Source organism: Rhinatrema bivittatum, chromosome 5 (assembly GCF_901001135.1).
Source record: "Rhinatrema bivittatum chromosome 5, aRhiBiv1.1, whole genome shotgun sequence".
NCBI lineage: Eukaryota > Metazoa > Chordata > Amphibia > Gymnophiona > Rhinatrematidae > Rhinatrema > Rhinatrema bivittatum.
The window spans coordinates 332,082,986-332,109,937 of NC_042619.1; the positions used below are offsets into that span (position 1 = coordinate 332,082,986).

Below are 26,952 nucleotides of genomic sequence, written 5' to 3' on the forward strand. Positions count from 1 at the left end.
GGAACCCAAGGTTATCATCTTGAACTTTTCTTGTTGGAGGTACTTGTTGAGGGCACGTAGGTCCAGAATTGGACGAACGCCACCTGATTGTTTAGGGATTAGAAAGTACCGGGAATAGAATCCTAGGCTTTGTTGGGAGTAGGGCACTGGTTCTATTGCTCTAGACTGGAGAAGGAGAAAGACCTCCTGCTCCAGAAGTGGTGAGTGGTCGGATGTTCCCCACATCAGCCGAGGTGGGGAGAAAGTTCAGGTGATAACCCTGAGAGACTATGGCGAGGACCCACTGGTCCTCGCCATAGTGGAAATGGCACAATCGACCTCCCACTGGTATCTGAGTCAGTGGAAGCTAGTTGCTGCTCTCTATGCAGGAGTCAAATACCGGAAGTAGGGCCCGGTTGAGGAGCTGCTTGCGGCTTTTGTTTTCGTATCTGACGAGACTGGACCTTTTAGAAAGGTCTCGAGGAATGAGTCCTAGACTGTGGTGGATAGGACTTCTTTGGACGGAAGAAAGATTTTTTAGTATCCTTCCTGAATGGCTGCTTGGAAGCATACTCAGAAGGCATCAGAGAGAGCTGTCTCAGGGTCTCATGATGGTCCTTGAGTTCCGCCACCATCCTTTGAATCTGCTTGCCAAACAGATTGTCTCCTACACAGGGCAGGTCAGATAATCTGTCCCGTACTTCAGGGCGAAGGTCCAAAGACTTGAGCCAGGCCCATCTTCTTGCCGAAATAGCAGCTGCAGATACCCTGGTAGCAGTGTCAAAGATATTATAAGATGATCTTATCTCATGCTTGCCTGCCTCAAAGCCCTTGTTCACTAGGGTTTGAAGTTGATCTTGGAACTGTTGAGGCAGGGAGTCTGTCAATTCTTGTATCTGCTTAAATAAGACCCTGTTGTATTGGGTAATATAGAGCTGATAAGAGGCAATTCGGGAGATGAGCATTGAGCCCTGGAAGACATGGCGACCAATGACTTCTAGAAATTTTTGTTCCTTGCCTGGGGGGAAAGGAAGTGTGAGGTTTTGATCTCTTTGCCCTCTTTTGGGCAGATTCCACGATGACAGAGTGGTGATCCAATTGAGATTTTTGAAAACCTGGGGCTGACTGTACCAAATAAGTGGTGTTAGCCTTCCTGTTGACTGGAGCCAGGGTGTTCCCAGTTCTTTTTGAGGAGATTCAGAAGAACTTGGTGAATAGGGATGGAGGTTATTTCCTTAGGAGCATCCAGGAATTGCAACAGCTCCATCATTTGGTGCCTGTCATCTTGTTCGGTTTGTAATTGGAAGGGAACAAATTCAGACATCTCCTTCACAAAATTTATGAAGGAAAGGTCCTCTGGAGGAGAACACTTTCTGCTTTCAGAAGGAGAAGGTGGTGAAGGCAGGTCATCGGTATCTGGTGAAGAATCATCTGTCCAGGTATCGTAGGGATCGGCATCTGCCCCTCTAGGAGCCCTAGGGGGACGAAATGGTGGAATCCCTGAAGGTTCTGGTCTAGGCTCCAAAGGAATAATTGGAGGCACCGATGAAGGCATCGAAGACACCGGTGCAGGCATCGAGGACATTGATGAATGGATTGGTGGGCCAACGGACATATTGGCATCGATGGATGTATCGGCATCGATGGCTGAGGCATCGGTAGGACTCCCGATGGAGGTATGCCGAACGGTGTTTCCCCTCCCGATGACAAGGTAAATGGAGAGGGCACTGGAGCCATCGGGGACCCGGGATCCATCGGTGGAAAAGTGGCAACGAGCGCTTCCAGAGAGCAGCGGTGCCAACGCTGCCGGAATCGGGTCAGCGGTCGGTTCCATGATTGGTATTGGTGTCGGTGCCAGAAGAACTTGGAGTCGATGGCCTCGTGAACCAGCTGGTCCAGTTCTTCTCGGAGACCTGGAGCAAGCAGCTCCAGCTCCGGAACAGAAAAAAGAGGCAGAGGCATAGCCAGAGGGACCACCGTTAAAGGCGGAGTCACGGCTCCCAATCCCCTTTCAGGTGAGGGTTGCCTCGGTGACCCGGTCGCCGAAAAGGTCGGTGCCTTTTTTGGACGGGGTTTCTTTGCCAGCGGCTTGGTCGATGATTTCGCTCCCTCGATGGTCTCAGACTTCTGATGTCAATGGCGCTCTCTATGATCCCCTCGGTCCTGAAGGGGAGTAGAGGGAGTTGAAGGCTGAGAAGTCGTCGATGCTGGATGGTCACCGGCCGGTAGTCACTACTGGCGCGAAGTTGACGGTGCCAGTTCTGATGACGTCGAAGCAATAGACGGCGTCGGGGTTTGAGCACGGAAGAGAAGTTCCATCTTCTCCATTCTGGACTTGCGAACTTTTGGTGTCATTAGGGCACATTTGGTACAGGTCAGGACATCTTGCTCACATCCGAGACACATTACACAGACATTATATGAGGGTCTGTTATGGACATGGTGTGATTGCAGTCCGGGCACAGACGGAACCCCGACGCCATGGCCATGAAAAACTTGAGCCGCGGTATGGTCGACGGCCAGTAGGCCGCATGTGCCAAACTCGACGGGAATCGACCAAAAATGGGTACAAACTTACCGGACTACTGCGGAGTCAAAAATTTGAAGGAGGGACTCCTGTGGGGTATGAAACTTTTTAATAATTCCGTGAGGAAAATTCCTGTCAGGAATCTCTGTGGAGCTCCTTAACCGCGTGGCTACTGCTGCACAGAAAAAAGAAGACTGAAGGGGGACCCCTGCTGGCTGCAGGGTTAGTGCCATGATGGGCATGCCCAGTAGGGGCCAGTCAAAGTTCTAGAAACTTTGACAAAAGTGTTCCGTGATTGGGCTCCATCCTGTGATGTCACCCATATGTGAGGACTACCATCCTGCTTGTCCTGTGAGAAAGGACTTTCCTCTTGTCCTCACTAGATAAGTGCAGACTATCATGAGATGTTCCAAATTCAGTACAGCTGATGTAATATATTTATGCTCTGTTTAAAATAGATCTCTAAGGAGAATGCACATATTAAAAAGAAGATAACCATAAACTACAATATGTCCTTTGGGCCGAATTTTAAAAGCATTGCTCACACAAAAAGTATGTGGGCTGCATGTGAGCAACGCGGATTTTAAAAGCCACTGATTCCATATGCATAGGCACATGTGCAACTTAATAAAAGGGAGAGGCAGGGCAGTGGTGAGGGGGTGAGAGTTCCAGGGTGGCGCCAACTTGTGATCCACATATTTACTGCTGCTCCTGATGAGGTCTGCAGACCTAAAGTGACAGGGTGAGGGGTCAGGGTCAATGGGGGGCGTGCAGGATGAAGAACCAGTGTTAGGGTTAGTTAGTGTGTGGGCCCTAGGCCGAGGTGAGAGATGGTACCACCCACAGGGAGGAGCCCCGTGAGCCCCACCGTCGGGAGGCGAGGTCTCAGCTGACGTCAGACACAGTATCAATCTAGAGTTTTTATTAAATAGAGTGGTACCGTTCGTGGAGTGGGGGGTGCCAGAGAGGAGGTCTCACAGTCCCAGAGACCCAGAGAGGATGCCTCTGAAGAGTTGGTAGTGGCTCACGGAGCGGGGTACACTGGAGAAGGGACGGGGTACACTGAAGCAGAGACGGTAGTGGTCCACAGGGTGGGGTACTCCGATTTCGGAGAAAGTTCTTTTTCACTCAACGCACCATTAAACTCTGGAATATGTTGTCAGAGGATGTGGTTAGTGCAGTTAGTGTAGCTGTGTTTAAAAAAGGATTGGATACGTTCTTGGAGGAGAAATCCATTACCTGCTATTAATTAAGTTGACTTAGAAATTAGCCACTGCTTTACTAGCAACAAACAGTAACATGGAATAGACTTAGTTTTTGGATACTTGCCAGGTTCTTATGGCCTGGATTGGCCACTGATGGAAACAGGATGCTGGACTTGATGGACCCTTGGTCTGACCCAGTATGGCATGTTCTTATGTTCTTAAACCACTCTATTTCTTATTTTTGAACTGGCTTATCAAACCAGTTAATATCCAGACGCTGAAAGATGGCTACCAAAAGTCAAGAATTAGGTAACAGAGCTGCTTAGATCATAAGAAAATTTGCTACCTATACCATATTTCCTAGTCCACTCATACTGAGCAAAGGAAAAGCCTGCTTGAAAAAAAAAATATGTGAGAACTTCAATCTGAGTCAGTTAACATCTATCTTGGACAACTAAACAAAAATATAGGATGAGGCAGTCTAGCCCAAATCTGGATTTGAAATGAAACATAGAATCATGCTTTTGACTATGATTTTGTCAAGTCAGGCTGACATTAGCACAAATATCTGTGACTCAAAATATCTGAACAATACTAAACCATCTCTCCATCCATGTGGAAGTAACACAAACAAAATCCTAATCACATACTAGACAGGTCATTTTGTAGCATTGCACATAAAGAGGTAGATTTTAAAAAATAGCGCGATCGCATACTTTTGTTCTCGCACCAGGCGCAAACAAAAGTACGCTTTTGTTTGCGCCTGGTGCGAGAATTTTATAAGATACGCGAGTAGCTGCGCGTATCTTATAAAATCCGGGATCGGCACGTGCAAGGCTGCCGATTTTGGGCAGCCTGCGCGCGCCGAGCCGCACAGCCTGCCTCCGTTCCCTCCGAGGCCGCTCCGAAATCGGAGCGGCCTCGGAGGGAACTTTCTTTCGCCCTCCCCTCCCTTCCCCTACCTAACCCACCCCCCCCCCCCCGGCCCTATATAAACTCCCCCTACCTTTATCCATGGATTTACGCCTCCCGGAGGCAGACGTAAATCCGTGCGCGCCAGCGGACTGCTGGTGCGCCAAGACCTGACCCGGGGGCTGTTCCGGAGGGCGCAGCCACGCCCCGGGCTGGTGCCACGCCCCCGGGCCCACCCCCAAACGCCGCGTCACGCCCCCCAAACGCCGCATCATTTGGCGACGCCCCTGACACGCCCTTTTCAGGAAGCCCCGGGACTTACGCGTGTCCAGGGGCTCTGCGCGCGCAGGCGGCCTATGCAAAATAGGCGCGCCAGCGCGCAGGCCATTTAAAATCCGCCGGAAATTATTCAGCAAACACAAATATCAGCTACATCAATTTTCAAACCAGATAAATGCATGTAAGTCCACATGGAAAATTATCCCATCAAATCTAACTGTATACATGTACCCATGCTAAAACGTGCACAGAACATTTAGGAAATATTTATGCAATTACTTTTTATAATTCAGAAGTATGAGCCTAACTTTCAAGCTTATTTGCTTGCTTATTTGGCATCTGTTGAGTGTATGTGCAGAGATTTATCTTAGTATTTTATAAATTGTGCAATGGAAGCAGAGCAATTTATAAAATACTAAGTAGTCCTGCTCTTAAAGTACGTGCTAAGATGGCAACTTTCAAACCAGTGCAGGTGTGCACAAGTGCGCACATTTGTCAGCCCATGCCTAGGGACATGGCTATTTAATTTAATTTATTTATTTAAAAACTTTTCTATACCGTCGTTTAGTAATGTACCATCACAACGGTTTACATTTAGGCACGAAATATGTTTGGTTTCTAGGTTATCTATAGTGTGCCAATATTTACGGTTATGTGCGAATATGCACACGTTATAAAATAGCCTGGCCATGTGCCACATTTTAAATGGGCACGCACATATGTCACTTCTACCACGTATAACGAGGGATTTTAAAAGGCACCCATGCCAACGCCATTTACAGTTTTATTAGTTTATTATCAGTTTGGCAAGTGAAGAGGTAAGTCCTCCAACCCCCCATGGTTTGATAGCCTTCACTCCCCGCAGTAATCCCCAACCCTTAAAACCCTGCCAATCTGCCTATTAATCTTGATTTTATAACTTACACGGCATCCATAGCAGAATTAAACTTACGCAGCAGGGGGGCCTCAGCGCACGCTGGATCATTTAAGTATTGAGGCACACATCTCTGGTTCATGCCCTGAAATGCTCAAACCCGTCCCCTTCTTGAAAACTTCCAAGATGTGTGTGCTGCGGCATTTACATGTATATCCAGGAGGCTTTTAAAATTCGCTTGGCATGCGCGAGCCTGACATATTCGCATATCCCCTAATTAATGCATGCATTAACCTTTTAAAATTCACCGTTTGTATTTTAGTATGTGTGAATATTTCCAGTGCAAGAAAGTGTTCACTTTCTCTACCCATTTTATAAACATATTCACAAAACAAATATAATGCATGCGTAATAACCCTGACTTATCTGCAGAGGCAGGTATTTTGTAAAGTATGCACATATACTGCTTTGAAAATACTTTTGTATGTACTTGCGGCAAATCACCAGTTCGCCGACACCTTCACAACTTTTCCCAGTCCACCTCCAGTTCACCTACATCCTTTAGCATTTCACCATGAACCCCCAGTTCACCCAAATTTCCTATGCAAAATTTGCAGACAACAAAGTCCGATTTCACTTGGCTAGTCAATTAGCGCGTGTAAAATTGTACAAATAATTTTGATAATGTATATATGTATATCACTTAAAAAAATTGAAAATTACCCTCCCTAATTATTTAGAGGAAACATAAATAGCATTGTATCTACAGTATCTACAGCTAATGTTTACCTAATTTAAATATCTTTATCGTTATCAAATGTTATCCTATCCTTTTTTCTCGTCTCCCAGTTTCATTTCCCCTGTTATTTGTAACTGCTTACTTCCTCACCAATAAGTTATTCAATTGTTCATTGTACACCCCTTGTTTTATGTAAACCAGCATGATGTGATTGTATCACGAATGCCGGTATATAAAAATCTTAAATAAATAAATAAATAAAATAAAAATTGTGGGCCTATTTATAGATATTAATGAATGCTATAGGATAAAGTTTGATTTTCTACGTGTTATGATAGAAAATGCAGAAATTATATTATCTAGCCTGAAAAGTCTTAAACTATCGCACTGTAGAAAGAGATAAAGTCTGATCAATGCAAACTCACAGCTTATTTTATCCTGAGCAGTCAACAGTGTTTTACTGACATATTTGAAAGTGCTAGGAAGTCTTCTCCATCTGGATACAAGTTCTGCATCTTCTTTGCCGACAGATGGATGTGACAGGTGTACAAATGTAAACATTGCTGCTGTGGATTTTTTTTTTTTCCAATAGGCCCTTCACAGCTTCTGAGGCACTTTTAAGGAATATTGTGAAGTAATTTGGAGTCCAAGGGAATTGTCTACAGTTTGAAAGTTGCACAGATATACATCAGCTCTCATTTGACATCATCCTCTACACTTCCTCTTCATTAACCCTAGGGAAGAAGAGAAACATTAACTCAACTGTACATTAAATCAAGGTAGTCCATCTGTCTGTACACAGTATAATATTTATTAGCTTTTGGATTTTAATAAGAAAAAAAGCAATGTTCTTATAAAGACAATGATCAAGCGAAAAATCAAATCAAATATAGGATTATGCAAAATGTTTCTCTGACAGTTGAAATATTCTTATTTTTAGAAGAAAACAGGTATAAAAAGAACACTTGAGGTTCGCCTTAGATACAATAGGAGATAAGCACTTTTACAAACAGTGGCAGAACATGAGGATAAGACTCTTGAGCTTTTATAAAGCTCTTTCACTGAGACAGGTTAAATAGTAATTGGAGACAAGTCATGCTTGACTTAGAGATTTAAGCTTCAAGCCGGGGGGCTTACATCCAATATAGCCCTATCTGGGGAACATTAGAACACAGTTGAAAAAATCCAAACAGAGTCAAAGCCTAGTTTTAAAGGAGCATGGCTAGACTGTAAGAGGACAATTTTCAGACATTTACGATAAGTAGACTTTTGCATTCCAAAATTGGTTGTCTAGATTGCTGTCCCTCAGTATGGCTAAAAATATGCACACTATTCCACAATGCCAGTACTTTTTAGTGGCATTTAGAGGAGGTGCACCCAGGGATATATGTTGCGTATTTTCAACTCTACATGTGTTATTTTCCACGAAAAAAATACTTGCACAAAAAGCAGTTGCAAATGTTCATGGATCTTTTGTATCCACAGCAAGATGCAAAGAGGCTGATATTCAGCACCACTTATCTGGATAAGTACTTAGCCAGATAAGTACCTATCTGGCTAAGTGGTGGGTAGGAAATGGGTGTTCCAGGGAGGAGCTACTTATTCGGCTAACATAGCTGGATAAGTAGCAATATTTAAACTTGCCCAGCCATGTTAGCCTGATAAGGTAGACCTGCTCAATAGCAGGTCTAAAGTTAGTCAGATAAGACTTATCCGGCTAACTAGTGATTTTTTTCAGGGATATTCAGAAACATAGCTGTACTGCTGAATATCCCATGTAAGCTAGCCGGATAAGTCTTATCAGGCTAACCTGCTTAAATGTTCACATTTGGACATCTATCCTAAAGTGAAAGTAGATACATACTTTGTCTTTGAAAATTGATAAATAATCTGCTGGCAATATAAAAATTGCTATCTAAACCCACTTACACAGGCATAGGTGAATGATCAATACAATAAAATATCCAAAACAATACACATTATAGGATTGATTTACTAAACCGTTGCCCATAGCTTGTGAAAGGGCATTATTAAATCAGGCACAGGTCTTTGGGATTCATGACATTCCTTTCCTATAGATTCAGAATGGGAGAAAAGCCTTAGTAAAACATACCCTTTTAACTGAGATTGGAAAGGTATACTTCATTTTGGACTATATAGACGTGCCAAATGCATTTCTTCTGAGAGCATGATAGTACTTATATGTTGTTTTTCTCTGTACTTAGAGGGACAGACAGACATATATGGAAAGATAAGCATGGTCTCCCCTCAATGCACACTGTTATGCAAAGAATGCATAAAAACAGTCATTTTCAGTTTTGTTACTGTCAAGCTTTAAGGATCCTTGGGATGGGCAAAGGCTGGATAATATGGACGGGCCCCTGCCCATCTGGTCAGGTTCCCAACCTTTACTAGAATGTCTTTTTCCATTGGACAAGTGAGGCTCATTCAAGTGTGTGTGTATTGGGGGGTGATGCATCTGTGGGGGTTGGAAAGTCTTATCTGGCCAATCACCAACCTCTGTGTGGCTGTTTGGCATTGGTGGACTCTACAAGTTTCTGTCACCTGCTAGGGCTGCTTCATGTTGGGTAGTCTTCTTTGTGTTCAGTGATCCTTTTTCTATTGTGGCTTCTTTTTAGGGTTTCTTACAAGCAATTTGCTGGCCAGTGAGGGCCTTGTTGATGGAAGGAAGTTCTCATGATTGAAGGGTTTTCCTTGGAATATTGTTTTCTGGGGGCGCTGGAGCTTTGTGGAAAACAGCCAATGTTTAGGAGCCAGTTGGGCAGTGCTCTGTTCATGGACTTGTTGGGTTGCTTGGCCCAGTGAGCAAGGTGATGTCTCTATTTCTTGCCTAGGGCTGTGGATGGTGTGAGAGGTTTGGGGAAGTTCATGTTTTCAATTAAATATTTAAAAATGTTTTAAAAAGTAATGAAAGGGAAGGAGAGTTAGAGTTCACTGCTGTATTATTCCTAGGTCTGTAGAGGATTAGTCTAAGACAAGGTGTTTATAAAGTTTATAAAAAGGGAAGTATGTTTTACAATTTAGTTTATAAAATGGATTAAAAAAAAAGAGCATATAGTAAGTTGTGTGATTTAATAAAAGGCTTTTTCTTGGGCTGATGCTGGGGGCCATACACAAAGGTAGCATTGAGCTGCTCAGTGCCTACAGGGCAGGAGTGCAATATCTTGCTGGGGTGTGGCAGATACCTTCTGAGGCATGTCAAGGTTATTAATGTTGTTAATGCTACGGTATAGTTGCACTTTTTGAATCCTATATGGTTTAGTCTGGACTGTTATTGAAATGTGTTGGCTGTTGTAATAAAGGTGAAAAAGAATTCCAGTTTTTACCAGGTAGCTGGGGAACCATGCCCTTTAATAATCCCTCTGGATCCCCATGGTAAGGGCTGGCATGGGATCAGGATGGCTGGATTACAAGGAGGGCTGTAATAGTCCAAGAAAAATTAGTCAAGCTTCAACGGTTTTTATTTAGCTGCAGCTCTTTAAGAAAGGAGCTGGCAGCTCGAAACAGGCAACTGTGGGAGAGTTATAAAATGTCTCCTGCAGTGATGTAGAGAGAGGGAAACTGGAGGTAGCATCAGGAGGTCTGCAGACTGCTGCCCAATGCTGATGAGAAAGAGAGACAATAGCCAGAGAAGGAGACAGAAACAAGAGCATAAGCAAGATCTTGCGGCCGATATCACTGAGGAGGGAGGTCAGGCTGGCAGAAGCAGAGAAAGGGGAGGCTGGTGACAGTGGCAAGAACATTGACTGTCAGTTTACTGGTGGTTTCTGATAGGGGCTTTCTAGTAAAATTATATTTTTGTAAGAGGATGTTTTGATTTTTACATTAAAAAATTGTCATGTTCCCAGTTATTGCCAAATCCTCTCAACTTAGGAGGAAGCATTTTCTCCTCCTTAGATCAAGAGGTTCAACAATTCAAGGGGTTGGTTAAATTTCCCCTGTAAAAGTATAGTTACGGTAAGTTGGCCAGAATTACGTATGTGTTTTATGACCCTGTTCTATGAGTCAGTTTATTAATGAAAAGCAAGCTTTACTTAGACCTGCATTAACATCTCCTTCAGAGAGAGTTTCTTTTCCTGCACAGTAAGCTCTGTATACAGTAGTTTTTGTCTTATCTTTTGACATCCTTTTTTGGTTTATTTCCTTGGCATATGGTGGCTTTGCCTCCCCTTTTTTGTGGACTAGAGTTTATTCTGAATCTTTGATTTTTATCTGCTGTAAACTGGTATTGCTTGGCTTTTCTTTGTATTTGTTCTGATGTTTACATGGGAAATTAACATAAATAAAAAGTTAAGAAATACAATTTGGGATTGGTACAGATGCTGGGGAGCCTTGGGTAAGCCTTCAACACTGTTTTAAACTAAAAATGAGGAATATAAGAACCACAAAGAATGCATTAAAAAAGGTCTCTCATACAAAAGGGTCCCTATTAAAATGAAAGTCTCAGGGGAAAAAAGGGCAGGAACACCGAATTGTAAGTCAGCAGTGCCATGGTAACCACCTTGAATGAGGGCTTCTGCATGGGAGAATCAACTGGTAGACAACTTGCTGGAGTGGAAGCACACTGAAGGTATGGCATGGTGAGACCTGCTGATTCTGATTTTACTAAAAATTAGAATTATTTACTAATGGCTGCTATGTGGGAAAGGGTATGGAGGATTTCCCAAGAATCCTATTGAAAGCTGTTGTGGGAGGTAAAAATAATTGGGAATTATTTTATTGAACTCAGGTGTATTGCTACACTGTGTACCTTGACAGTTACAGTTGAGAAACATGGTTACAGTTGTAGGGAGAGGGAACTTGTTGAACAACAGCAAATGCAGTTTAAGTGAAAAATAATCATTGACTTAAGTTTGGGGAATTTTGAAACTACTGAAAAAAAGTTTTAATGTGAAATGAATGTGTTCTAGTGTAAAGAAATACTGAAATATACATTCTCTCTCTCTTAAAGTTCAGGAATTAGAGTAGTTAAAAATTAATTTAAAGCAGAAAATGTGCTAAAATAGTGTTCTGCTTATATTAAGTGATTATAGGCTGAATTTTAAAAAGGCTGCATGTGCCGAAATGGGCAAATACATGTGTGGATGGGATGCATGCGTGATGCGGGGATTTTAAATGACCGTAGCCACAGAAGTATCTGACTGTATGTGCACAAGAAAGCCTTTCAGGAAAAGGGGTGGGCTGGGGCAGGGTCTGGGTGTGGCGTGCGTGGGCTGGGACAGCACTATTAAGCACTGTCCCGCTGAAGCGCATGCTGGCAGCCGACCGACCCATTCAACCTACTGCTCCAGAGAGCAGGTACGTTATAAAACAAAACAAAAAAAAGGTTAGATAGCAGGGTTTTAGGGGTCTGGGTTAGTAGGGGAAAAGGGAGACAGGTTAGGTATGGGGTTTAGGAAGTTCCCTCCCAGTCTCCTTTATTGGAGTAGACTGGGAGGGAACAGGGATTAGGGCCTATTGTGTCACCGTGCACATGTTGTAAAATTTCTTCCCTTATGCGAGAAAGTTGGCATTGGAGCGTGCATGTTAAAAAATCAGCGTGTCCGTGTGTACTCACCGGGAACCGTGCACGGGTCTTAAAATTTCCCTTTAATTGTTGAATAAGTGAAGGTATTGTACATAAACAATAAAAACTAATTTTCTGACTGATTAATTTAGTCTGCCCACATACTAGTAATATCAACATTTAAACCAAACATTGGCAGCTTAAAAAGTCAAGAAAATATTTAAGCCAGAGCTTTAATCTTAAATATAGAAGACCGGAATAATTCTAACTATTGTGATGGCCAGCCGCAGGACCATGCATCTAGCCTCACTTACCCCCTGAGTCAGTCCCATCCTCGTTGCGGCGCTCTGGAGCCACCACTGTCGCTTCCACACGGCAGGACTGCCCCCACGCCGCCTGCTCTGACTTCCTCGAGCGATCGCGGCTTTTCATGGTATTTAAAGGGGCCACAGCAGGAAAGCTTCCCACAGTCCCAGATATTCACGTCAGTAGGAGGTCCTACTTAAGGCAGCCCCTGCTGCCCAAACCTTTCCTCAGCAACAGGTCGCATTCTTCGAGACTACTAGTTGCTTCTCCATGGTCCTGCCTCCGCCCCTGCCTTCCTCTTCCCTGTTCCTGGCCCCGAGCTCCTGTCCCAGACCCGCTCTCCTTTTCCTTGGATGGATCTTCTAGTTTGACCCTGGTACATTCTTCAGATTTCGTCTGTCTGCTGCCTGCCCTGACTTTGGCCTGTCTTCTGGATTAGTCTGTCTGCTGCCTGCCCCTGACCTCAGCACGTCTGATTCTGCTTTTGCCTGTCGTCGTCTTCCTGGATTCATCACTCACAGACCCGCGCCTTAACTCCAGCCAGCCCTGGTATCCAAGGGCTCAACCTGTGGGGAACAAGGGTTGGTAGTGGTGAAGGTCCAGTTGGGTCTCTTTACCGCTCTGTTCCACCTGCCGACGGTGGGGACCCGCAGAGGGGATCTCCTTCTGCTGGTAGATCAACCCCGCCTCGGCCCAAGGGTCCACACTGCAACAGCTTGCTGAGGCCATGGACCCAGTTGATCTCTCGGGCCTCCAGGATACCAGGTCTGGCTCAGAAGCTTCAGCAGCAGCAGCAGTTCTTGGAGATGCTGGCGACATCGCTGGGCCATATAAATGCCTACCTCAACACCTCGGAAGCTCCTCGGGCGGCACCTGTGGCCTCATCCATCCATCTCCTGGCTCCTCCTAGATATGCTGGCGACCTCAAGCAGTGTCGCAGCTTCCCTAACCAGTGCTTAATGCACTTTCCCTTGCAGCCTGCACAATTTTCCATGGATGCCATCAAGATCACGTTCATTCTCTCCCTCCTTGATGGGAAGGCCTTGGCGTGGACCTCCCTGTGGGAGGACGGGAACCCACTTCTTCAGGGCCTGCAGTGCTTCATCCAGACATTTAAACAGATGTTCAAAGAGTCAGATTGTCTAGCCACGACAGGGTCGGACATATTACACTTTCGCCAGGGGGCAAGGCCCCTTATCGACTATACCATAGAATTCCACACTATGGCAACAGAGATTGGTTGGAGGGAGGACTGTCTAAAGAGTATCTTTCTGGAAGGCCTATCCTCACACATTATGGATGAGCTGGAAGCCAGATATCTCCCTGAATCCTTTGACAAACTAATTGATCTGGCTGGAAGGGTGGACTGTCATCTTCAGCAGCGAGCCCGAGAACTTCAGACTCCACGCCATCCCATTCCTCTGGCACCATCCTTCTCTTGCATACTCACCACCACTGCCCGCTCCGGTATGCCCCGACGAGCCCATGCAGCTAGGATGATGTCCACCGACTCCTGAGGAGAAACAATATCGTCGGGCGATGGGCTTATGCCTGTATTGAGCTGGGAAAGGTCACTTCCTAGCTCAATATCCAGAGAAGCCGGGAAACTCCCGAGCCTAGAACCTGTTGGGGAGTTGGTCCTAGGTTTCACTAACCCCGCTCCCCAACTCGTACTTCCTGTGGCTCTTTGCTCACGCAGCTGGAAATTCCAAACTCAGCTGGAGCTGGAGGGAACTTCATCAGGAAGAGCATGGTGGAACACCTGAAGCTACTGACGACCCTGCAGGACAGGCCTCTTGTAATCTCTTCTATCTCAGGAGACCTGGGGCGTATCACTGAGACCATGCTTCCCTTGTGTCTGTGCACCGGCTTGCTGCACCTGGAGGAGATTTCCTTCCACGTGATCGAGAAGGCCGTGCACCCGGTCATCCTCGGGTTACTGTGGTTGCAAATGCACTCCCCCACTATTGACTGGGAGACCCTCCAGCTCAGTAAATGGGGTTATCGCTGCTGTCAAGATGGCCTCCTGAGGTGCTCCTCACTGCCACCATTCTGGACATGCCTCCTCAGTATGCTGAATTCTCAGATGTCTTCTCAAGGGAGAAGGCAGAGATTCTCCCCGAACACCACCCCTACGACTGCGCCATCAGCGTGATCCTTGGTGCTGTCCCTCCACGCAGGAGAGTATATCCTCTGTCCCTTCCAGAGATGGAGGCCAAGGCACAACACATCCGGGAGAATCTGGAGAGAGGATTTATTTGCCCCTCCACATCACCGGCAGGGGTGGGGTTCTTCTTCATAACCAAGAAAGACAGCACCCTCCGGCCCTGCATCGATTAATGGGGCTGCAATGCAATTACTAAGAAGGACCACTACCCTCTTCCTCTCATCGCAGAGTTGCTGGATCGCTTGCAAGGGGCCAAGATTTTTACTAAACTGGACCTACGGCGAGCGTACAATCAGGTCCACATCAAACCTGGAGATGAATGGAAGACCACATTTAACACACGCGATGGCCAGTACCAGTACCTGGTCATGCCCTTCGGCTTGTGTAATGCCCCTGCGGTATTCCAGCACATGATGAATGAAATTTTCAGCGATCTCCTATACGTCAACATGGTGGTCTACTTGGACAATGTCCTCATTTTCTCCAAGGATCTCCACTCTCATCGAATGGATGTCCGACAGGTGTTCCAACAACTGCATGCCAACCAACTTTATGCTAAGCTCGAGAAACGTATGTTCGAGCAGGAATCTCTCCCCTTTCTTGGATACATTATCTCTAGCACTGGGTTCCACATGGACCCAGAGAAGGTGGGCTGCATCCGAGATTGGCCCCAACCTTCTGGACTCTGATCTCTACAGCAATTCCTTGGTTTTGCCAATTTCTACACATACTTCATTCCTAATTTTTCCTGCCTGGTTGCCCCTCTCACGGCCCTTACCAAGAAGGGTACTAACCCAAAGGAGTGGCCCGAAGAAGTGACCTCCGCCTTCCTCAGGCTAAAACAGGCCTTCTTGAGGGAACCATGTCTCCGACATCTGGATCCAACTCGTCTATTTATCGTGGAGGTTGATGCCTCTGCCATCGCAGTGGGAGCAGTCTTAGGCCAATTCTCTCCTAAAGGAATGTTCCATTCCTGCTCTTATTTCTCATGGAGGTTCACTCCCGTGGAGAAGAATTATGGCATTGGGAATAAAGAACTCCTGGCCATAAAGTTGGACTTCGAGGAATGGTACCAATGGCTTGAAGGGGCACAACATACCATTAAGGTCTACACTGATTTCAAAAACGTAGAGCACCTTCGCCATGCCCAGTGCTTGAACTCCTGCCAGGCTCGCTGGTCCCTATTTTTCTGCCGCTTCGACTGTGATAAAGTACAGACCAGCCACAAAGAACATCAGAGCGGATGTCCTTTCATGGTCCTTCAAGGTCGAGGAGAAAACAGACCCCCAGGATATGTGATTTGAACCAGCACGGATTCTGCTAACCACATCGCACATTGTTCCTTCTGGGAAAACAGTGGTCCCCTCTAAACTTCAGCAACATGTACTGGAATGGTCCCATGGCTCTCGAGTAGCGGGTCACCCAGGTCGGGCCCGGACCCTGACTTTACTCAGGCAATACTATTGGTGGCCTCAGATGGACTGGGATGTGAAGGTATGTGGGTTTGTGCCCCACCTGTGCTCGACAAAAGCCCTTGGTGGGGCAACCTTGGGGGCTGTTGCAGCCACTGCCAGTCCAAAAGGAACCCTGGACCCACCTCTACCGACTTTGTGGTAGATCTTCCTTTTTCTAGTGGCAACTGCATCATTTGGGTTGCGACTGACCATTTTTCCAAAATGGCTCACTTCATTGCACTTCCTGCCCTGCCATCCACCCCGGAGCTAGCCAAGCTTTTCACCACACACATTTTTCACCTCCATGGACTGCCTCTTCACATCACCTCGGATCGAGATGCCAGTTTACTTCCAAGTATTGGCAGTGCCTCTGCTGCAAGTTCAATATCAAGCTAGACTTTACATCAGCTTACCACCCCTAAGCAAACGGACAAGTGGAATGTATGAATCGAACCCTTAAAACTTTCCTCCAAGCATTTATAAATGAAAGAAAAGACTATTGGGCCATTCCTTCCCTGGGCGGAGTTTTTGCACAACTCCCACATTAACATGGCTACTGGGTCCTCTCCATTTCTGTTAGCATATAGAAGACAACCACTTCCGCCATATCCTCTATTCTAGGTTGTCCCTTCACCGGCCACTCAGCTGACAGCGCAGGAGCTTCATAACCTCTGGACCCGAATCGAGGGCATGATTCAAAAGGCAGCCAGCAAGAGAAGTCCAGGAGGTACCCAAGGGCTCATCCTGCGAGGAATGAGGGTTGGTAGTAATGAAAGTTCAGTTGGGTCTCTGCACGCTCTGCTCCTCCTGCCGACGGCAGGGACGCAAGGAGGGGATCTACTTCTGCTGGTATCGTCAACCCTGCCTCAGCCCAAGGGTTCACACCACAACACTACTCTTTCCTTTTTCAGGGTTAAAGAGAGAAGTTAGCTAGTAGTCTATGAATACACAAGAGTGAGAAGTGAGAAAAATTTAGCTGAAAAATAGTTTTTTTTAAATTCTTGTAAGAGCTGAATTTTAATCGTCCACGCAGGTATAAATCGACACTTACATGCATGGCTGGGCCTTGTGCATGCTGCACATATTTTCAAAAGGGCGCGGCCATGCGCATAAGTAGCAATACGTGCACAAGTGTTGGGCCCTGAGAAAGGGGTGGGCCAGAGGGTGGGGTGAGACAGAGGCCAGCTTGGACAGTGGCCATTAGCTACTGCCCGGGAACTGCGCACCGGCAGCCTGACAGTGTATGTAAATTACTTCTGCTCCTAAGGAGCAGTAAGTATTAAAAAAAAAAATAGAGGCAAGGTAGGTTAGGTTTAGGGAGTGGGGAGAAGAGGGGAAGGGGAAGGAAGATTAGGCAGGGGGTTAGGGAACTGGGGAAGGCTTGATTGCGTTGCCGTATGGACTTTGCAATAATCCCCCCCCCCCTTGCACACGGCCAATGGATTTTATAACATACGTGTGTATGTTTTAAAATCTACCACTTTGAATTTTCAGCTGCTTTCTGCCAAAGCACTACTGACTCACTCCTAAAGCTTAAAAATGGAACCTCAGAGAAATAAAACATTATTGCTATTGGGAAATGTTATCCAAGGTTGGAATAGATATGGTGCACACACTTGAAATTTATTTTATCCTCATAACTAGCTATATATCTTCATTTAAGATTCTGAAATATTATTTATTTAGACATTTTATATACCATCATTCCATATGAAGATCACAACGGTTTACAGAATATTAGAAACTGTATTATATAGGGACCGATAATATTTATTTATTTATTTTAAGCTTTTATATACCGAAGTTTAGCAAAAGGCCCTCACTCCGGTTTACAGGTATAACAACATATTACAGGCGTAACACAATACAGGCGTAACATCAGATACAACTAGGTTATAACATCAGAGACAAATAGGTTATATATATATATATATATATATATATATATAGGTTATATAGCAACAGATTAGGTATAGCATCAGTTACAAAAAGATTAACTATCGCAATCATAACTGTGGGAGGTGACATGGGTTTTCCTTCTGGAGAAACATTACAGAAACATTACTGAGAACATATGTTTATAGAGGTAGATATGAGGAAAGGTAGGAGACTGTGGGGTGTGCTAAAGCTAGAGACAGGATGAACGTCTAGTTGTATATGTTAATGCAGTCAGGTTTGTCTTGGTATTTATGTCATCCATTGATAGTGGATTCTCTGCTTGCTAATTTCTCGTTATTTTATAGAATATAAGTGTGAAATTGATTGGGTTTAAAAGGTTCAACTTAGTAGGTTGCTGGAATACGAGCTGGGTGGCGATTGAGGTGGTTGTGGTTATTAAAGTTCATAGAGGGGGTTGAATTCATGGTGTCTGAGGTCGTGTGGATGATTAGCTGATCCAGTCTTTGTAGGCTTGTTTGAAGAGCCAGGTTTTGAGCAATTTTTTAAATATTTTAGTGTTGTTCTGTAATCTTAGGTGTTCCGGTAGGGAGTTCCAGAGGTGAGGTCCTGCTATAGATATGGCTCTGTTTCTTACGGTAGTGAGTTTGGCAGTTGTGACTGATGGTATGTCTAGCTGTAGTTTGTTTGTCGACCTCGTATTGCGTTGGGGGGGGTGTCGTTGAATAATGGTGTTTAGGCATGTGCTTTCACTGTTGTGTATTGCATTGTGGATAATGGTTAGAGTTTTGTATTAGATTCTTTTTTTCTACAGGTAGCCAGTGTAAACCTTTTAGCACCGGGGTGATATGATCAGTTCGTTTGCGACCGGTGAGGATTCTGGCTGTGGCGTTCTGTAGTATTTGGAGTGGTCGTATGGTAGATTTGGGTAGGCCTATCAGGAGTGAGTTGCAATAATCAAAGCTAGTGAAGATTATTAATTGGAGAATGGTTCTGAATTTGGGGTGATTCAGTAGTGGTTTTAGGTGTTTGAGGATTAGTAGTTTGTGGAAGCTTTCTTTGATTTTCATTGCAATGTGTTTTTTGTAGTTGAGCTCTGGGTCTAACCATATTCCTAGATCTTTTATGTTTTCTTTTAATGTGATGATTGTGTTGTCAATTTGTATGTCATGGTTCTGGTGGACTCCGGAGTTTTTTCTTTCAAGCATTATACATTCAGTTTTGTCCATATTAAGGCATAGTTTCATGTGGTTTAGCATGTTTTTTATAGTATTGAGGTAAGTGGCCGAGAGTTTCATAGTGCTTTCGAGGGTGTCTGTTACAGGAATGATTAGCTGGATATCGTCGGCGTACATGTAAAATGTGAGGCCGAGACTCGTGAGTAGCTGGCATAGAGGCAGGAGGTATATATTAAACAGAGTGGCTGAAAGTGCGGATCCTTGGTGTACTCCGGTTTCTAGAGGTATGGCATCTGAGCAGTGGTTGTTGATGTTTACCCTGAAATATCTGTTTTTAAGGAAAGAGGTAAACCAGTCAAGAGTTTTACCAGATAGACCGATTTCAGTTAGTCTGGATATTAGGCTTTGATGTTCGACCGTGTCGAAGGCAGCAGAGAGGTTAAGTAGGATGAGGATGTATCTTTGTCCATTGTCAAAACCTCTTATTATTGTGTTTGATAAGTTGAGGAGTAAGGTTTCTGTGCTATGATTTTTTCTGAATCCATGTTGGGTGGGGTGCAAGATGTTGTTTGTTTCGAGATGATCACTGAGTTGTTTAAGTGCTGCTTTTTCGGTCAGTTTGGCAAGGAGAGGTAAGTTTGAGATTGGGCGGTAGTTGTTCATCTGGATTGAGATTTTTTTTTAATATGGGTTTAATTGTGGCAATTTTAAATTTGTCTGGAAGTTCACCTTCTTCTAGAGATTTATTTATGATTGCCGTGATGGTTGGAGTAATGGTTTGAGCTTTTTCCTTTAAGGCTCGAATCGGGATTATGTCGAGTTCGTGGCAGGCCGGGTTTAGGGTTCTTAATAGCTTCTCCGTTTCAGTAGTCGATATTGGTTCAAAAGTGGACCATGGTGTTATGTCTTTGATGTTTAGCTGCACATTTTGATTAGGGGAATTGTTTATATTCCCTGTTATTTTGCTGATTTTGTTTTTGAAAAAAATGGCAAGCTCTTGGCTTAGATTTTTGGTTTGGGCTGAGGGGTTGTTGTTATTGACTGATATTAGGTTGTTTACTATGTTGAAAAGAGATTTTGTGTTGTTTAAGGAGTTTTGGATTTTTTTGCTGTAATAATCTTGTTTCGTTTTATTAATCAGCTTTTTATATGTTGCCAGTTGGGTGTGATATCTTTCCAGAGTCAGAGGACTTTTATTTTTTCGCCATTCTTTTTCTTTCTTCCTTAGTGTGGACTTGGTATCTCTTAGTTGGGTGTTGAACCATGGGTTTGTGTTATCTCTTTTGTTCTGGATCTGTTTTGTTCTTTCGGGGTTTATAGTGTTGGCAATTTCCGTTGTAAGTTTGTGCCATGAGTGGGTGGCATTATTTATATTAGAGAGATCTAGGTTTGTTAGATGCTTTTCGAGTTCTTGTTTGAGAAGGTCTGATTGAAAAGGTGGTCTGTATTTGAAAGTGTATGTTTTATTTGCTTCATTCTTGATGTTTATGTTGGCTTGGGTCTTGCAGTGCAGGAGATAGTGGTCGGACCATGGGACTGGAGTGTATGATATTGTTGTGTTTGAGAAGACATTGTCGTTTGTGAATATTAGGTCAAGAGTGTGACCAGCTTTGTGTGTTGGGTTGGTCACCTGTTGGGTGAAGCTTAGGGTGGAAAGCACGTCCAACAGGGTTTGGCAAGTTTGGGATCGTGGGGAAATGTCCATATGGAGGTTAAAATCTCCGAGTATAATTGTGGGTTTCTTGAGGCTGATATTTGTTATGAGGAATTCTATGAGGGGGGATATGTCATTGTCCAGAAGTCTGGGGGGGGGGGGGGGCAGTATACTATGCAAGTTTGCAGATTTTCAGAGTCGAAGATGGTTATTTCATACTGCCGTGGGAGCGTGTGTGGTATCGGTTTCATGGTGAAATGTTTTTTTATGATTAGTAGTAGCCCACCTCCTCTGCGGGATTTTCTGGGAATTGAGAATAAGTCATATGAGTTGTTGTTTATTTGGTTTGTGATTACATGGTCCGTATTTTTGAACCAGGTTTCTGTCACTGCGATGAAGTCAAGGGGTTTTTCTTGAATGATGTCTGATAAAAGCATGAATTTTTTTGTGAGTGCTTGAGCGTTTATGAGGAAGAATGTAAGATAGATAATGCTTTTTAGTGATTTGTTGAAGAGGATCTTGACCAGTTGTCGGTATCTTTCATGAGGGTTGGTGTTAGGCGTCAAATTCTTTCAATTAACTGGGTTGGGAAGTTGTTTAATGTGGGATATGTCATTGAGGTGATGGTACGTATGCAGTATTGGAGGAGTTGGGTGAATTTTCTTTGGATTTTGCGGAGGGTAGTTTAGATGTGTAATAAGTCCAGGTCAATCTTTAGTGTTAATGTTCACAGCTGGTGCACTTTTGCGTATCTTTTGGCTGTCAGGATGATGTTGTATTGGATGGTGGAGTGTGAATTTGTCAGGATGTTCAATATTGTTGTCGAGTTGAGGCCCGTGGATCTTGTTCCGTCTGTTTGTGGTGGAGATGGAGCCTAGTTTGGGTATGTGGTCAGTTCGGTTCGAGCGGTATAGTAGCTGGATTGAGAGGGTCAGTTAGACTTGTATTTGGTCTATTTAGGAGTTATCGTTGCGTCGAAAAGGGGACACGCTAAGGGGCGTGCCAAGGGGCATACCCCTTTGTCGAGCTCCTTAGGTGCGCGACGCAGGCATGCAGCGCCAGAGGCGCGCTCACTTGCCTTATGTAGCTGGGTCCCACGTCGCCGCCTTGGGAGCGAAGAAGATCACTTTATGGGCAGGGCCAGTTAGGTCCCCGAAGAACTGAAACACTGACTGAGCTGTATATATTCTGAATATATATATTTTTGATTTGATAAACTTTTTTGCTTCCCTTTTATGCTAAGCTCTCTGTCTTCTCTGGAAAACTAAACCACTGAATTTTGTGTGGTAATGATGAGTCTCCAAGACCCTCAGGAAATCTATATTATTAAGCTACCTACAGGTGATATTTTGCTGTCCTTTTTGAGCCAACACCTGGCAGGCCTCCTCTGACCTAGGGCTGGAATGCATGGGAAAGGAAAGTATGCACAGCATGATTTATGGCTGGGTATTGGTGAGAAAAATCTGAAAAGAACAACATATTCTATATAAACCAAGATATGCAAGATATTTATGACATGTCAATGTTCCAGCACTGAAGTCCTAAGAGTTTTGACTGTTCTACTGCTGAGATTCATGGGACAACCTCAGGGAAGTGAGCAGATTTAGTGTTACATTTTAAATATAAATATATATATATATATTCTCTGGTTTTGATATTCTATGCATATACTTTCTTGTATTTTATCTTCTATTACATTTGTATTTTTCCCTTATTTACATTATACCTTACTCTTATGTGCATTGCAATTTTTATTAGTCCTAGAGTATTATATATACTCAATTTACTGGGACAATAAATGTGAAAATCAGCTACTTACAGTGTGAAGATATTTTCTATTTCTCTTTGGGAATTAAGAAAGAGCCACCTAGTGACCTTAACTATTCCCTGGCTTACAGTAGCATATTGACAAAGTTCTTGTGGAAGATTGGCAGACTTAGCATAGTCAAATTCTATTGTTTATTTCTTCAAGATAGTATAGTAGATACTTAAGAGAGAGAGGGAGCCAGGAGGAGGTCTACAGATGAAGAATGATGAAACAAAAAGAGGACTACTGGTGCTGCATGATCTCAAGCAACTAACATGTGAGCTAACCCATGCACACTAAACACACTGGACAGTAACTTGTGAGACAGATTTCAGAAGTGACTCAGCAAAATAAAAAAAATAAGCATTCATGAGAGAAACCCCAAACAAAAATACCTGATTTTATACTTTGGGGTACAGCAAACCTGCAGATAGAAAAATAAAAGGAGTTTTAAGAAAATGATTATTCAGTTACCATTAGAATATTACAAAAATAAACAATAGAAAACTCAGTTTTTTACACTTATCTGATAATATTACTTATTTGAAAGAATGTTCCATTCAATTCTAGAGATCTCTATTGACTTAAGTAGATAACAGCAAAGTTATTACAAATAATATTGTTATATTATAACTATTTGTATGTATTAATAAAAAAAACATATTTGATTTCAAAACAATCATAATGTAACATTTAACAGTTAATTAAGAAACATTGTTAATAAAGATATTTAAACTTTCTTACTTAATTGCTGTCCTTATTGCCAGCTGGGGAAATTAAAAAAAATACTTTTTGCTATTCTAATTTAAGCCTATTTTAATATCCCTCTTTCCTTCCCTATCTATAGGAGTTTAGGATAGGTTGGGAATTGGACCTCTATTTCTAGAACCCAGTAGGCAAAAAGGCATTGTAATAGGATTTTTGGGGGAATGATATTGCAGATATTTGTAATAACACCAATAATATATTTTGGTTACTGTAAGAGGAGGAACTAGAGACCCTCCTCAAAGAATGTTTTATCATACAATGTTATTGTATAGGAGTTATATGCAGGGAGAGCCAAAGAATCCTAATTGCCCTTTCTCCAAGGACAAGCTGGATGGTAGTCTTGGGTCTGGTGGCTTCTAGAAAGCCTTCCACTAGAAAGTCCTATGGAGCCCCAACACAGAAAACATGTCAAAGTTTCAATAACTTTGACTTGCCACTGAGCATGCCCAGCATGCCCTTTACCATACAGGGTCCCTCTTCAGTCTCTCTTTTTCCATGGAGCTGCAGCATCACAGTTAGTGAGCTCATTTTGGCCAACTCTCTCCTGCCTAGGGCCCATTGTTGAGTTCAGGCTATTTCCTTCACTGTTACCAACAGCACCATTGTTGTTGTGCCCATTAGAACCTGGTAGGGTGTTTTCTGGTCCCCTTTTACAATGGGGGAACAGCCTGTAGCTAGGGATTCACCCATGTGTGAGGACTACCATCCTGCTTGTTCCTGGAGAAAGCAAAGTTGCTAACAGGTGTTCTGTGAGGACAGCAGGATGTTAGTCTTCACAAAATCTGCCTGCCACCCTGCAGAGTTGGGTTTTCCTTGGTTTTTTATTTATATCTATGTTATAAGTCAGAAGAGGAACCCCATGTGGATGCATGGTATAGGGTATGCTGGACATGCTCAGTGTGGCAAGTCAAAGTTATATAAACTTTGACATTTTTTCTGTGTCAGGGCTCCATCTGATGATGATGTCACCCTTGTGTGAAGACTAACATCCTGCTGTCCTCAGAAAACACCTGTTACAAGTAAGCAACTCTGCTTTATATTTTTTCCTCTTGTTTAAAATACTTTACTTTCTAATCATTTCCTTTTCTCACTGTCTTTTGCCCTTGGATAACATTTTTTCCTGGCTCTTGCTCTTTTGTAGTTTACTATCTAACTTAGGCCTAGATTTATCAAAATGCACTAAATATTTCATGCGATAGGAAAAGGGACATGATTTATGGTAATAGGATGTTTATCGCAAAGTGCACTATCTTAGCGCTTTGCATAGGTATTAGCACAAACTGCGATAAATTTGTCATACTTTGTGGTAAGTGCCAGAATTGTAATTCCTACCTACAACCACGGGGGGGGGGGGGGGGGGGGGAAGAGAGAGAGAGCCTATATGAAGCCCACCTAGCAACTCGAGGTGAGGTTTAGGTATTAATGTAGGGGTTAGGGGCCACTTTTGATATTCAGAGTGGGGCGGATTTTCAGAGCCCTGCTCGCGTAAATCCGCCCAAAACCGGGCGGATTTACGCGAGCAGGGCCCTGCGCGCCGGGAAGCCTATTTTACATAGGCCTCCCGGCGCGCGCAGAGCCCCGGGACTCGCGTAAGTCCCGGGGTTCTCGGAGGGGGGCGTGTCGGGGGGCGGGCCCGGTCGTCGCGGCGTTTCGGGGGCGTGTCGGCAGCGTTTTGGGGGCGGGTACGGGGGCGTGGCTACGGCCCGGGGGCGTGGCCGCGCCCTCCGTACCCGCCCCCAGGTCGCGGCCCGGCGCGCAGGAGTCCCGCTCGCGCGCGGGGATTTACGCCTCCCTCTGGGAGGCGTAAATCCCCCGACAAAGGTAGGATGGGGGTTTAGACAGGGCCGGGCGGGTGGGTTAGGTAGGGGAAGGGAGGGGAAGGTGAGGGGAGGGCAAAGGAAAGTTCCCTTCTAGGCCGCTCCGATTTCGGAGCGGCCTAGGAGGGAACGGGGGTAGGCTGTGCGGCTCGGCGCGCGCAGGCTATACGAAATCGATAGCCTTGCGCGCGCCGATCCAGGATTTTAGCCGATACGCGCGACTACGCGCGTATCTACTAAAATCCAGCGTACTTTTGTTTGCGCCTGGAGCGCAAACAAAAGTAGGCTATTCGCGCTCGTCTGAAAATCTACCCCAGTGTGAAGTACGAACAGCACAGTGCACTCTTGTGAAGATTTGATGACCTTTGGAGTGAGGAAACTCACCCAAAGATGAGATTTGTGCAATATTCTATCAACCTAGCTTGATGTTACCCAGGTAGAGAGTCCATCTCATCAAATTGCCAATCCAGCCCACTTGGCCAGAAATCCTGCCCCCAATACCTCCCCTTTTCTTAATTTGCATTGCACCATGCTTTATAGTGTTTTACGTTTTCGCATGAGTTAAAGGTGCTTTTTGCATGCGATAAATGCATTTTCGCATGCGTTAAAGGTGCTTTTCGCATGCGAAAATGCCGTATAGCACTTTGATAAATGACCCCCTTAGAGTGATCATCCCAATCTTCCTCACTAACTGCTGTATTGAAATAAAGGCAGAGATTGGGATAAGCATGATTGGAAGGGTGGCCAAAATATTTCAAGGATTTATAATTTATTCAGTATTTCACTGTGAGTCAGTTCCAGGAAAGATCCAAATCACACTTGTGATTCATGAATCAAACTTCTAGTGATCTTCTTCCTGGATTTTTTAAAATTATTACAAACCTTCAATTAATTTGGTCTCAAAGGGTTTGAATATACTTTTTAATTTTGCCCTTTTCCTATAACTTTTCATTTTTGATTATAGATATTGTTTTACGTTTGTCAATCACAGTGTTATCTGTAATCTTTGCACATGAGGAATAAATCACTCAAAACATAATTTTCTATTTAAGCAATGCAAAACTGCTGAGATTCAACAGTTTGGAACAAATTGTTCTACATTTCTTGTTCAGTATCCTCCTTTGTGCCATCTGTATGTTTTGGCTCATTTCTTTCCTTCATGTGAATTCTATTGTTTGAGATACCCCTATTGAAATGCAGACCTTTATGAGGTTGGGGTTTTTTTTCACATTTCTTTAAATCTTAACTACTAGATCATTTGTAAAAACTGGTTGTTTAGCTATTGTATTTATGATTCACCCTCTCAGTATCTAAGGACTCATTTTAAAACTTTGTGTCTTTTCATTTTTTCACTCTTTTTTATTAAACTGGTTGCTGATAAAGATACATTTAACTAGATGGTATATAGAAGGTAAGGGAATATTTAAAAAAATGAACTTACATATCCAAATGTGAATAGAGGGCAAAATCTGTAGGAATAAATGACAACATTCATTTTAAAAATGCCATAGAGAAATATTGTTTCATAAATGATTTAAGATAATCAGATAAAAAAGTAAAAACAAAAAATAAATAAAATTCACAGTTATTGACAAGAAAAAGCCTGAACTCAATAAAAGTTATGAAATATATTTTAAGCTGAACTATATTAACATCTAAAAATGTTCACTGGACAAATTTGTTAAAACTCATCATGCAAGTCAATTGAAAAATTTAATTATTTGTCCATTCTGCCAACACCCAAGCATGCTTCCATGGAAAAAGTGGAAACAGCATCAGTCAGTGAGTCACTCATGCTTGAGGCAAAAATAAATGCATTAACCTTAGAGTCCTCCAAGAATCACGTAAGTAGTACATACATAA

General features: G+C 43.7%; 1 long non-coding RNA gene across 1 annotated transcript; it reads right to left on the reverse strand.

Moving 5' to 3' along the window:
* Nucleotides 1-6,947: 6,947 nt before the first annotated feature.
* On the reverse strand, nt 6,948-26,560 carry LOC115091698. The gene is made up of 3 exons (XR_003856799.1): nt 26,531-26,560; nt 22,900-22,928; nt 6,948-7,249 (listed from the first exon to the last, which is right to left on the reverse strand). It is a non-coding gene; the product is annotated as an uncharacterized LOC115091698 (long non-coding RNA).
* Nucleotides 26,561-26,952: the final 392 nt, after the last annotated feature.